The sequence below is a fragment of the Mirounga leonina genome, unplaced genomic scaffold (assembly GCF_011800145.1).
Source record: "Mirounga leonina isolate KUSES-001 unplaced genomic scaffold, KU_Mleo_1.0 Mir_125, whole genome shotgun sequence".
Classification (NCBI taxonomy): Eukaryota; Metazoa; Chordata; class Mammalia; order Carnivora; family Phocidae; genus Mirounga; species Mirounga leonina.
The window spans coordinates 1,664,843-1,679,247 of NW_023270305.1; the positions used below are offsets into that span (position 1 = coordinate 1,664,843).

Genomic DNA, 14,405 nt, shown 5'->3' on the forward strand with positions numbered 1-14,405 from the left:
GGGGTCACACCAATTGGAGAAGCTTTTGGGGCATTTTTGAGAAACACCGAGAAGGCCGCAATCCAGTTGGGACACTGAGGCTAGTGCCTTGACCTGTTTGCACAGCAACTCCCACAGCGTGACCGGGGGACGAACTCCGGAGCTGTTGAGGTGTATAGCAGGTCAGGATGGATCAGTGGCCCACTGTCAGCGCTGGGGCGAGCTCCCTGGGAAGGGGGACGTCACACTTTACATTTCATTGAGTTCTGGCTCAGTTTATTATGGGCTAAGCCCACTCACTTAAAATTGGAGTGGCATTTGTGAAAAAAAGGCAGGCGAGGCCCAACTTAATTCTTCATTTATGGAAGACTCCAAGTGCCTGTCGGCTGGCCATTTCTGAAATGGGAACTTTCTAAGCGGTGAGTGAGGGGCCTAATACCTGCTTTAGCAGCACCTGGCAGCAGGTCCAGCCCAGGGGGACCCCAGGGCCCTGAAGGCACCCTTGGTGTCCTGATGTCCTGCATCTGCCTGCCCCCTTCCTTCCTGTGTCCTCCCCACTTACCTGTGCACCTCATCCTCTTCCCACATCCTCCCCCTCCCCGCTCCCCACCTTTTATTCAACAAACTAAGACATAAGAAGTGAGCAGGGGCAGAGGCTGGGCTGGGCTGCGCTGGGCTGTGGGCAGGCTGGAGTATCGGCTGGAGTGTGAGTATCGTGAGGAAGAGTACAGCTCTGCAGAGCTCTGGCTCTAGGCACAGGTCAGTGTTTGTCCCAGTGTAGTTTGTGACCTCCTGGTCATAAAATCCGTTTAGTTGGCCCACAGACATTTGAAAAAAGTGAAATAGAAGGGGAGATATCTGATATTGTCAAACTTGTTTTAGCCTGTGATATGTGTGTGCGCCTGCGTGCGTGCGTGCGTGTGTGTGTATAAGTGTGTGTTTGTGATCACGTGCTCCAGTGGAGGGAGGGAGGGAGGGTTGGTGAGTGAGGAAGAGTGCATGGGTGTGTGGGGAGGGGGGCCGCGCAACCACAGGCTCTGGCTTCCTCCTGGCCCACGGCAGCCACTGCCTGCTGGGGACTGGCTCAGGGTGGCTGGGCCACGTCCACTGCCCAGCTGAGAGGTCGGGAGGAAGTGAATGGACGGGGCTCAGGCTGGAGAGGAGCAGGGAGCTTTTCAGGCTGGTGATCATGGCCACATCTTTTAACCCTTGACCAAGTTGTGTGATTCCTCCAACAACTTAGAATTTTTTGCCTGTACCGAATGCTGGGGCTTTCCAGAACAAAGCTACCGGCTGTTAGGACATTCATGGCTCTGTATCAGCGGTCTGGTTGCTCCTCCGTGCGATGTCCTGTGCATTGCTCACGAAGCTGACTACAGACCCTGTGATCGAGACACACCTGTCTGCTGGCCGCTTCTGGGACACTGTGAGCACACTGACCCTGTGTGCCTTGTTCCCAGAGGTCCCTGTGTCTCCTTAGATATGTGTCCTTTCTCTTTTTGGCAAAATCTTTCTCTGCATTCACAGGTCTCACTAGGCGTACCCTTTGGTTTACAAGAGACAAGAAATAAGCAACAGAGGTCAGGGGATAACAGGGCGCAGCTGCTCAACAAGATGTTCTCCTTGGCAACTGCTTCTGCAAAAGAATTCCCTGCCGGTGAATTCTGCATAATCGCAGAATGCTGCCCAATCTTGGGGTGGCCTTTGGGCTCAGATTTTTGAACAAATGTATTATTACCCTATGGTAATAGAAACATACCCTTCTAATATTTCTGTATTAGTTTTAACCTATGAGATTCCTTGCCCCTCTCTTTTTGGGAGGGTGCAATTTAAATAGTTAAGGCAAGAGCCTTCATTCGGAATCCAGGAGCCATTTGTGACCTCAGGATTAGCACGTGGCTTGCATTTGGTGCCTGTACTCTGGGAAGTACTTTACATACGCCACTAATCCTCTGAGGCGGACAGTGTTCATCCTGTTTTACAGATACGAAACTGAGGCTGAGGTTAGTAATTAGCTCGTGGTCACAGGTTAGTGGGTGGCAGAGCGGGGATCTGAATGTCAACCACCTGCCTCCAGGAGAGTCTTCATTCTTATCCCCTGAGCTGTAGGCAACACTCTTGAACATCAGGTGATAGTTAACCCTTCATGAATTGCTGGAGTGGAGTGGGTGGGGGGTCCTACAGAAGTGGAAGTCACAGAAACAGGACGTTCTTTTTGACCAAGACACAAACATGGACCCTGCAGGTGTGTAGAGAGAGGATGCAAACCTTGTGCTCGTTTAGTGAGTTAAACAGTTAAGAGCTAGAGGATCGGGGTCTAAACCTGCAGTGGTTTGGCCCGGTGCATTGGCCGCCCTGTGGTGTAGATATCTCCGTCCCCTACTATCCAGGCCTTTTGTGCTCCTTGGCAGGGACCCGAGAACACTCATCACATGGGATTATAAGATCCAAGTGTTGCAAAATCCCAATGCTGGAGGAGCTGAGTGGTCACCCTCTGACCTTTCTGACCAAAGCAGGAACCCCCCTGTCACCCCTTCTTGTCCCAGCAGTCCATTGACCGGAGACCCCAACACTGAGGGGCCAGAGTTTTCCATCCCTCACCCAGTTCTCTGAGGTCTCTAAAAGTTACTGTTCAAGTAATACATATGCACATAAAAATCAAAAGCCAGAACCAACACTATGGACATATTAATGGTGAAAGCAAAGGTCTTGTTTCCCAGACCTGGTCTCCCGGGCTCAGCCTGGGGACCTTGTTTGGTATGTAAATCAGTCCCGAACTTTTTTTGTGTGTGTGTGCAGCTCAGTATGCGTAAATGTAATTCTTAAAATGGATTCATTTTATTAATATTTTTGTACTCTTTCACTCAATATACCTTTGTGGATTTAGTATTTGTGGGACTACCTCTCCATGTTTCTTTTTTTTAAGCAGGCTTATGATATTCTGTTACATCGTTTATTTAACCAGAGTCCTACAGATATTTAAATTGTTTCTAATTTTCCTATTACAGTCAATGCGCAATTATGGTTTTGTACATGGATCTTACAGCAGTAGGATTGCTGGGGAATTACATGCCAGAAATGAATGTGCCCCAGTGCTCACCTTGTTTATTACCCATTAGCAGTGGGTGATGACTTGGTTTCCCCAGCTGTCACCAACTCTGCGGTTTTTACGAGATGCTCTGAGTCTAGACCATCTGAGAGGCCGCCTTTGCCTATCTTCAACTATGAATGGGGTTGAGTATCTTCTCATGTATCACTGACCGAATGGACTTTTCTCTCTGTGACCTCTCCCTATATTTTGCCCATTTCTCCTATTGGGTTAGTGTGAGGCCGTCTTAAACGGACTTTAATCTTGTAGAGACGGGTGGTGGTAGCAAAAACTGCAGGGTCATGAACGCTCTGGCCAGGGTTTTGAATTTTGGCAGAACTTCCAAGAAAGCAGAGGTTCTTGGCAAGTTGTGAAGTCCAGAGAAAGAGTCTGTTGATTTTGGGTGAAAAGACGATTCTTCTGATGTAATCACTAGGCAAGAAGTTATGAGACCTCCATTCCCTCATCTTGACAATGCGTTTACTGTGCTACGCTTCTGGAACCACACAAGATTGCTCTCGTGCATCTTCCCTGTGCGGGGAATTGTACAGATTAGCTCCAGCGTGGGGCGCTCCTGCCAGTGGTTGGCGGGGGGGGGGGGGTGTCGAAGGAGGAGAAGAGTCCCCAGGCCTTTGCTCTTTCTCTTTGTCCTGCACAGTAGGCAACAGCCCCCTCCCCCGGGACACACACTCTCCATACTTCCTGCACACGCTCCTCCCTGCAGGATCCTCCTGGAGCTGGCTCGCTCCTTCCCCTGGTCCTGAAGCTGAGCTGTGATGAGCGAGAACTCTGTATTTTCTGCCTGCTTAACTCAGGAAGGGCTTTGGTGGGGGAAGGCTCGGGCCAGCTGGTTTTTCTGCAGGAAGTATTAGTCTGACTTGCAAGCTTTCTAGAAGCATCTCGAGCTTTTCTAGTGTATTTTCTTATTTTGGAGGGGAGTGTTTCCTGGAGCATGCTGGCCTGCCAGCAAAGTCCCCGATTCCCCAAGGGTGTTGAGGAGCACAGAACTTTACTCTTTTGTTTAAGAAGCTTGTCTTAGCACTATGGTGAGGACTGTGGAGCTACTCAGGGAAGCCGGTGGGTTTCCTCAGTCCAGAACCCTCAGGGAGGGAAGGAAGTGTGCCCCCCGTGTGGCAGGGTAGGGAGGAAACTTAGGTATCTTGACTCCGAGACCCGTATTCTTTCCTCTGCCTCCTGCTGCAACCCCATCATATTTCCTTTTCTTGTCATTTATGTGTAATTGATCACTCCTACCAATTGATAAGTCAACTCGCAATGCTCTGAAGACTTCTTCGCTGTTAATATAAATCACAAGAGGAAGATACACTACGTATAAACCAATTTCATTTCCTTGCAAGTCTTCTTAGTCATTAGGCCATTTTGGGGATTTCTTTGAAATTGTCTTTTTTTGTTTGTTTTTGTTTTTCAATGCTTTGGCTGAATACCAGCACTTACCTCATAACCTCCCAGGTGAATGTGATCTTGGCCAGCCCCAGGAGCAGCGTGGTGTTTGTGTTCTCGCTCAGAGTTGGTCAGATGCGCATCCCAGACATGGAGACACAGAATGTGCTCAGAGGAGAACGCAGGGGGCTGGTGAGTGGAGGCCCCACCCTCGTCTCTCTGAGGCCCGGCTGGGGTGCTGACAGCGCGTTCCTAGCATGTTAGGGTGCAAGGGGCAGTCACTTTGCTGTCCTCTGATGGCCTCAGGACAACGGGGAGAATGCAGAATGAGACCTCCTGGGCCTTCAAGGACCTGTGGGGAGAACCCCAGGGAGGCAACCTTTATTGCATTCCTGAGGAAGAACAGTCCTGACTAAAAGCCGAATGGTTTAAATACTCCTAGTGACAGGGTGCTCACTCCCCAAGGCAAATTCTTCAGTTTTTGGGAAAGTTATAAAGGGACCTCAATATTCAGTCGTTGATAACTGAGCCAATTAAGATAGAAGACTTCCTGCTTCTCAAGGACAGGAACGAACTTTCCCTGGGGCCATACCCACAGCCAGGTGCAGGGTGAGCATCTGTGAAATCTTTGCTGCCTGAAAGGAGGAATGATCTGGGCAGGAAGCGGGGGGGTGGTATTGGTCTCTCACTCACCTGTCCTCAGAGACAACTTTCAGATATTTACTGTAGATCAGGATAAAAAGAGGAGGAGGAGATTTTATCCCCGAGTATTCAGACTTTACTAGCAAAATCTCTGCCCTTTTTCTTCTTTAACTGCGAAGGAATGAGCCCCTTTCAGGGCTCCTGGCTTTACCTGTGGGCCACCTGGAGATGGCAGGGGGAGGGGCTGACCTGCTGCTCTGGGACCTACCAGCACGCACAGGCCTATCTCCGGAGCAAGCAGACCCATTTCCAAGCCAGACACTCGCTTAGGGAAAAGAAAGAAATCGATTCACATGTACCTCTTGGATCATCTTGGCCTCATCACTGGAGAAGTGAAGATATTTGCGCTTGCTGTGCATTACACTTCCCTGCATATGGAATATGAAGTCTGTGTGTGCTTCCCTATACATAGATTGGACTGTCAAGTCATACGGGAGGGTTGTAGAATTGTCACAATGCTGGATACAGACTTAACCTGGATTCCAGTGCTGTTCTGTCCCTTCCTTGCACTGGGACCCTGAGCAAGTTACATCAACTCTAAAGCTCCGTTTCCTTCTCTGCAAGATGGGGAAAATTCTATCCTTTGCATCATTATGGTAAACAAGTAGTTTAAACTCTATTATTGTCACCCCCCGGGCAGCGTCCCAACTTGCGTGGCGGGTGAGAATGGGCAGTGGTTTGTGTCACACTGGTTCGCTGCTGCATTATCTTTGCCTGGTGTTGCTGGAAAACTCTGGATGTTTAGAAGCCTCTCAGATGTGCTCCTTTAACCAAAGCAGGTGGCGGGCTGGGACCCGACAGTGAAATTGGTCGGTGTCTGTTGGCCCTTGAGACCAGCTGGTTGTGTATCCAGGTGTGTCCCTGTTGCTGATAACAGGAACATGAAGTGGGAGGCCTCACCCCAGGCTGATGTGGGGTTGGTTTTCCAGTCGAGGAGCTCCCCGGATGTACCATAAACCTGGATTCCACAGGTGTTCCCTAAGCACCTGCCGTGAGGGTAGCGGGGGCAGAATGCATGTGTGAGCAGGCACTGGTGAGAGGCAGGCTGGTCCCAGGAAATGATGACTCATTCTGAGGATGAACGCGCCAGAAAAGTCTCGCAACTTAAAGGAGGCCGTTTTGACTTTTCAGTCCTTGAGGTTCTGGTTTACCTCCCAGAGGACCCTGAGGTGGAGTACTAAAGAGGGTGTGAGTACTTGTGAAAATACCACATTGAGAGCCAGCGACCAAGTCCGATGGGTCTAGTCACTTACTCAGGGAGGTAGGGACGCTGGTAACGTTTGCCCCCGGCTTTCCAAGGGCAGAGACCTTTTCTAGGGGATCATTTTGTGTCACGCTCACGATGACAGCTGGTTAGGTCCCGTCAGAGACATGGTGTTCGTACCTTGCTCCCATGCACAGAGCTTGCAAATTTTGGAGGGGGACGATCACATCCTGGCCATCTGACCCCAGGTTTTGTACGATTTCTGTTTTTTAGCCTCTCATCCTTTGTGTTTCACGGCCTGCTTTTTTGGCAAGAAAAGCCTTACGAGCCTGTTACTTAAACCGTGTCTGCAGCGAATTTCGTTTGGGGCATTGTCTTCATGAGCTTTACGTTCCTGGGAGAGAATGATTGCCGTTCTTAATTTCCTCTAGTTTTTAAATTGTAGCGCTTGCCCCCTTGTTCTCGGAGTTGCTGCGCTGCTTCTGGGGTGGTGGGTCTGCACCTTGTGGTCTGCACATCTGGACTGTTTTTGTGATGGGACAAAAACCCCCTCACAACCCTTGGTTTCTTGCTTGGGATGAAGGCTTGGTTTCATGATGTTGCTAAGGCCAGGTCACAGGATCGTGAACTTACAGCACCGCTGAGTTCTTGAAGTCCCTCCACAACCTTTTTGCCAGAGGGTTGTTTAGACTCTTTGATGAGACCACCATTGATGGTGAGCTCACTCCCTCTGAGTCAGCTCTCCGTAGAAGCTTGGTCTCCTAGACTATGCTTTCCCTGCCGGCTCTGGAAGGTCCTCTCTGTAATTCTGACTCTAATTACAATCTGTGATCATCTCTACAGCACTGGATATCCTGTCCACATGGGCTGAACATTATTTGACATTTGGATCTAAACGATTGCCATCTGTTTTGCTAAAGCCACACGGCTGACTTTCTTTGACTGGGCGTCACCCATTTATACCAGTTTCATGCACTGAGATGGGGGGAGGCAGCACTATGCAGAGAACAGGGGGGTCTCGGGGTTCAGCCTGGGCTCCTGCCCTCAACTCTGCCACTGGTCGCGCCACTCTGAACACCACGCAAACCTGGCACCCTGGGCTCCTCATCAGAGAGGGGGCAGTAATGTTGGTTTCGAGTGCTGCACAGGGTTGCTTAGATTTTTAGCACATGAGCTCAGAGCTCACTCACGTGAAGGTTTTCTGTGCCTTGTGAAGTGCTGTACAAATGTAGCGTGGAGGTTCGCGTGGCCCCTTTCCTGGGATTCACTTAGTGATACGTCAAGGGTTTGGAGCATGAATGCGGGCGCTGGTCTGATGACTTCAGAGTATTCCTCTCCAGAGTTGGTGGAGGACACCCGCTGTGGTGCCCCAGGCCCACTGGAGTCTTTCCCATCACCATCATTTTGTCCTCCTCGCCTCCAGCCATTACCCTGGGGTTCCTGGCCATGGTGTCAGGGACGAGGCCTGCTAAGCCAGGCCGCACCTGCAGCTCCACCGAGAGCCTCATGAAAATAAGGTTCGGCCTTGGGGCTGTGATGAGGGACAAAAAGTTCACCTCGTATACGCAGGAGGTTTGTGTCCTCAGAGTGCCTGGAATTCTGTTTCATTTTGGATGTCCTCTCGAAGAGGAATCAGAGGTTAGCCTCTGCTAGGTGGTTTTTCCTAGCTCGCTCTCGGTTCCTCATTTCTCTTTACGTGATGGCTTGCCAGGCCATTGCGCGTTAAAACGTTAGAGGATTGTGCGCACCTGTGTGGCCCCGACAGCCCTGAGGACCAGTGAAGCTGCCTCCACAACACACACTCGGTCCTCCCACCGCCCACTGCTCCACCCTGGCTCCCGCAGTGGTCCCCAGAGGTCCCGTCTCTGAGCTCCAGTCCCTGACTCCGCGGCATACATTTGGAACGCATGACGGAGGCAGCTTTGACCCTGCATCCTCTGTTCCCACGGTACCAGTGGGGAGGTGTTCCAAGCCAACAAAGCACTTTCACTTTTGGAAGACCATCACCATATAGATTTAATTCAAACAAATCATCCCAGAGGTACCTAGTTTCATAGACGGAAAAACAAAATAAATAAAATTCGGCTCCTGGCAGATATTGAAGAATGTAGTCCAGTACAGCCTGAGGAGTCAAGAAATGTGGCCTTGTATGACTTCAGACATTTCCTGGGCCCCTGGGATGGGCCAGGCACATCGTGGGGGGCTGGGTGCCCAGAGATGAGCCAGCCTCCTCCCGGTCCTTGGTGGAACAGACCAGCTTGGCCAATGGGGTCTGTCCAGCCACCTGACAAAATGGCGGCTCACATTCATCCACTGCCCTGGGTGGGAAGTCAGGTCGTTCACTGAGCTGGAGGGCTGAGGAGGAGGTTCAGTTCTCAAAACCATGAGTTGTTTTGGGTGTGTTTATGGACGAGGTATCCAGGACAGCCAGGCGAGGACCTGGAGGAGGCAGTGTGAAGTGCAGTTTAAGGAGGGATTGTGGAACTCCTGTGGGACACTCTGTTCTTAAAGAGAAGGGCATAGAAAGGGAGGGACAGGTGAGATGTAAGATGGTGCTTCTGAGGGTTGTATTCACTGAGGCAGCTTTGCATTCATTTTGACCTTGGTTAAGGCGGGAGTCCTGACCTTCAGCCTTCTCCGAGAAGGGGAGAAGAGAAGCACATGTTTAGAGGTTGCCTACCCAATTTCATTTCCCAGGAGCAAACCCACAAAATTAAGGTGGAGAGACCGTTATTTCTAAGATAACGTGCCTTTGATAGCGTTCTAGTTGAAAGAATTGGAAAGGGAATTAAAATCACTTTTATCCACTTGCATATCAAATGAGTAGAACAAGCAATTTCAGAATTGACAGGTAAGAGCCTTAGCCTAAAGTAATTCGAGTCCTCATATTTAATAGTTGATGCAATTCACGTTGAACACACTGTATTATTAATGTTGTAAGCAGAATCCCAGGTGGACGTATACTTTTGGATTTTTATGTTCCTCAATGTTCTATCTGTCTATCTCTAATGTAAGCACTGTAGTAGTTTCCAATTCAGGGAAGACTATCTGAAAAGATGGTACTCCCATGAGATGTAATAGCCTCAGAAAATTAGCCTAAGAAATCTTCTGGAAGGCTAGAAGATACCACGTTAAAAAACGCCACATATAATTATATATTAATTATATATATTACTATATATATTTATTTTAATATATTATATAATATATATAATATATAATATAATATATAATGTAAAAATATAATATTATTAATTATAGAAATACATTATATTTATATTATATATTAGTTAATATATATTACACTATATATTACATTACATTATATATTACATAATACATTATATAATAAATGTATATATGATATATAATTGTAACCATATACAATAATTATAATTACATAATATTTAAGGATATTTAATAAGTAGTAATAATATTCAATATTAAATGTATAATATATAATAATCATATATAATACAATATATAATTAATACTAATATTAATTATAATATATATAACAACATGATTAATTATATAATATATAATTACAATTATTATAATAATATATATAAATGATTATAATAAAACATATTAATTATATATATATGTTTTTAAAGATTTTATTTATTTATTTGACAGAGAGAGAAACAGTGAGAGAGGGAACACAAGCAGGGGGAGTGGGAGAGGGAGAAACAGGCTTCCCGCGGAGCAGGGAGCCCGATGTGGGGCTCGATCCCAGGACCCTGGGACCATGACCTGAGCCGAAGGCAGACGCTTAACGACTGAGCCACCCAGGCGCCCCTATATATATATATATATATTTTAACACATTTCTTAACCTCAGAATTGCTCTGAAAATCCACAGCATAGTTTAAAGAGCCTTCGTTTGGCCAGACAGAGGGTGTTTATAGGTTTGGCTTATCTCTCCTTGAAAAACTTCTGAAATAGGTTGTGGAATCCTGTTTCATGTGATAAATGAAGCCCTGTCAGGGGAAGCAGCCATTTTCTGCCCAATGTTGAGATTGAAATCAACAGATTTAAAAGTAATTTGGCATGGCGTGAATGCAGAGCCGGGACCTCAGAGCTATTTAACTGGATACGGAAGCATTTTGTTTTGTTCTTTACAGGTCGTACTTTGGTTACTCTGCAGGTAATTAAGATGCTTTCTTCTTCACAAGACTGCCTTTACTGCCGGATCCTGTGTCGTGGTGAGCACCAGGAGGCCAGGGCAGTCATGAGAGTAATGGGCAGGTGCAGGGAGGTGCGTGCCTCTCCGGCTGGCTTGTCTGGCTTCTTATCTTTAGGTAAATCCAATTAGCTTCTTCCTTGAGCCGTCTCCTTCCAATGGAACTGAGCAAGTGAAGTTGGGAGCTGGCGTCCAGCTGGTCTAGTCTTGTATTCTTCCAGTATTTGCCCAGCACTTCTTTAGAAAACATCCTGGAAGAGCAGAGATGAAGAAGAGCCATGCTTGCCCCCAACTTGCCTGCGCCCCTCAGCCAAGCGGGTGCCGGGGCTGAACTGGGCACCGCCCTCCCCGGAAAGCCTGTCCCAGGCCTCCTGGGCCCAAGCAAACAGTAGTCGCCTTCCTGAAATGAGTTCCGGTTAGTACAGCATTCCCCCTCACCCCTTTAGAATGGTGGTAAAACACACATAACAGAAATGGTTACTGTCCTAATCATTTTAATGTTTTTTAAAGTTCAGTACACGTCGTGTAAGCAGATTCACACACCCGTGTCACCGTCATCACCATCCGGCTCCAGCTTTGGTTTCTTCTCCTGAATGAAGCTCTAACCCATTAAACACTAACTGTGCTTCCTTCCTCCCCGCAGCCCCTGGTAATCTTGGTTCTGCTTCCGGTTTCTGGGGGTTTACGTAGAAGGAGAAGCCTATGTATGGTATTTGTCCTTTTGTGACTGGCTTATTTCACTTAGCGTGATGTCCTCTGGGTTTATCCATGTTGTATATATAACGTATATCTGAATTTTCTTCTTTTTTAAGGCTGACTCATAGCCCATTGTGTGTATGTACCACAGTTTATTTATCTACTCATCCATCGATAGACACTTGGGTGGTTTCCACCTTTTGGCCATTGTGAGAACGCTTCTGTGAGTATGGGTGTGCAAATGTCTCTTTGACCCTGCTTTTGGTTTTCTTGGGTATATATTTTGAAGTGGAATGGCTGGGTCATATGGTAATTCTATTTTTAATTTTCCGAGGAACTGTGTTCTGTACTGTTCCATTCATAGTGTGGCACCATTTTGCATTCCTACCAACAGTGCACATGGGTTCCAATTTCTTCCCAGCCTTGCCAACCCTTGCTTCTTCCTGTGCTTGAGAGAGTAGCCATCCAGGTGGTCTTCTTTGTAAAAAACATTCAGCGGTCAGTTAAAGCAGCCCCTTTCGGTGTTGAGGAGAGTTCCCGGGAGCGTATTGCCAGGTGGGGCCATGACCCTGTCATCATTTATTAAGAATTATGGAACAGATGCCCTGCTTCCAAGAGGAGGCATTTTCAGATTTGCAGATAAGTTGTTCAATAGAGCGGGTAGCTAAAGATAATCAAAGCAATTTCCGATTATTTGTGGTGGGAAAACTACACCAGGCCAATCCCGTGGCATGCACGGAGGGACAATCCCAGGACCGGGAATTGGGAAGTCAGAGTCCAGCTCCATCTCTGCGAGGTGGGGAGCGCTGCCCATCACTTCCCATTTCTGGCCTTATTTCTTTCAAACAACGCTGTCAGAATAACAGCCCAGGGTCCTGCCACCTTCGAAATCTTCAGATTCTGCGCAATAACCTTGAGTTTGTTCACTGCCGGGGGGGAAGGATGCTTTATTGTGAGAACAAGAGAGCAGAGTGCCATTTCGCTTAATTATTAAAGATGCCCTTTCAGGCTTCATCTTGGGGCAGTCGGAGCTGGAATTGGATCTTGCGGGTCATCCAGGCCGATGTCCTCGTCTTACAGATGAGGGGCCGGGATGCAGACATGTAGTCACACCATCCAGTTACCAGCTTTCTCTTGGTTGTGACTACAATAGGTTGGCCGGCGGGTCCTCCAGGGCCGTGTGAGCAGCCGCAGAGGCGAGGGCATGGGTTCAGCCTCGCTGCAGGAGATGGTCACCCGTCAGGGACCAGTGTGGCCCACAGCTGAGGGCCATGAAGTCGGGAAGGGGGCTCTGGAACCAAAACAGAGGTGGTTTCAGGCCCAGGCCTGTGCCCTTGGGCATTTGCTTCATTGCACTTTTGCTTGTCCTTAGTTCGTTGGTCTGAAAGGCCTCGTACCCACAGCGTTGTTGTGAATACCACTGGGGCACGAGGTCATGCGGAAGCAGTCATACAGAAATGTTGTTCATACTGCTTGTGCTTAGCTGCAGGGTTAGCTGCTTACTTCTCGGTAAGCACCATATGTTAAAATCTACATCGAACATTGATGTGATGGTTTATTTGTATTTTTTGCAAAATGATTCCCTGTAAGAAGTATCAGGGTTCCTGGCGCCTGGCTGGCTCAGACAGTAGAGCCTGCCAAGCTCGGTCTTGGGGTCATGAGTTCAAGCCCCACATTGGGCATAAAGCTTACTAAAAAAACCCCTAAAAACAAAAAAAGAGGTATCAGGGTTCCAAAGAATCTTTTTTTGCATTTTTCATCTCTTCAGGAACTGTCTCTTCTCCCGTTTTGCATGAAGTTAGTTAGCTTGCACAGCCACACAGACTTAGAAGTTGCACGATTTTCTGTTCTTGCGTCCATGTGACTTGTGTCAGCGGTAGGAGCTCGACCACCCGTCGCCCGACTCCATCTAAGGGTGGCTGGCCTGTGTGCATCTCTGCTCGTGTTCACGGAGGGTCTGCTCGTCGCTTGTCTGAGGGAGGCGGGCACATCAATCCACAGGGTGTCATTTACAATGGTAAAATGAGCCACTGAGGGCTTTCTTGTGTTCTTTGTAGGTTTTGTCACTGCTTTTAGGGCTCTCGCCTCTTCTAACTTAGCCTCGAGTCAGCGGTTCGTGTTTGCTTATGGCGTGCAGGGCTTTTAACCAACCACCTGTAAGCCTCAGTTTCCTTATTTCTAAAGCAGGAGTGCTAATATCATTTCCTGCCTATGTCACAGGGGTTGAGCTGAGGCTTATGAAAGGTAGTTTTTGGGGTGCCTGGGTGGCTCAGTCGTTAAGCGTCTGCCTTCAGCTCAGGGCATGATCCCAGGGTCCTGGGACCAAGCCCCGCATCGAGCTCCCTGCTCAGCAGGAAGCCCGCCCCTCCCTCCCCCACTCCCCCTGCTTGTGTTCCCTCTCTCGCTGTGTGTCTCTCTGTCAAATAAATAAATAAAATCTTTAAAAAAAAAAAGACAGGTAGTTTTTGGTTTTTTCAACTTGCAAAGACAAGGCTTGATCCTCGGCCTCAAGGACTAATCTGGCTTTGCCAAGTGACAGGAAAACCACACGAAAAAATAGAGACACATCTGAGCGAGAAAGTTCACAGAACCAAACTGTGCAGACAGGTCAGGGACAGGTGTATATATATGTAAGCTGGTGGTTGCTGGGATCATTGTAAGGGACCTGAAGTGGGTGGGGTCAGCATGGTCCCTTGCGCCCCCATGTAGGGTAGGTAGTCTCCTTGAAGAATTGGGGCATGAGGGTTGGGAGAGAGGTCTTGGGATCCAGCGATTGGAAGTCACAATGTGTGGACCTTTCGTGCTCAGGTGGTGGAACCTGAGGAGGCCCCCAAAGTGTTAAGTGCACAGAGAGGAGAGGGGAGCAGCTGTGACTGGGCCAACGTGTGAGTGCAGCTAAGCTGGGGGCAGAAGGGACCTGCGGGCTGGCAAGAAGGGAGCCCCAAGCGAGCTGCACCCTGAGGCAGGTACCCCGAGTGAGGGCAGACACCTCTGAGGACAGGCACGTCCCAGGGCAGGGGGTGCCAAGGAGGAAGGCTGCAGGGTTGGCCCTTGTGGGCTGTGGGCCAGTCTGAGGAGTCCGAGTCCCATCGGGGCATGTGGCAGGGCCAGACCATGGAACCGGAGGGTGGGCTCTGCCAAGGTGGGCA

General features: G+C 48.6%; 1 protein-coding gene across 4 annotated transcripts in view; it reads left to right on the forward strand.

The window, feature by feature from the left end:
* Positions 1-14,405, forward strand: part of LPIN1 (lipin 1) — a 95,830-nt gene that overhangs the window by 25,824 nt on the left and 55,601 nt on the right. The window lies entirely within an intron of this gene.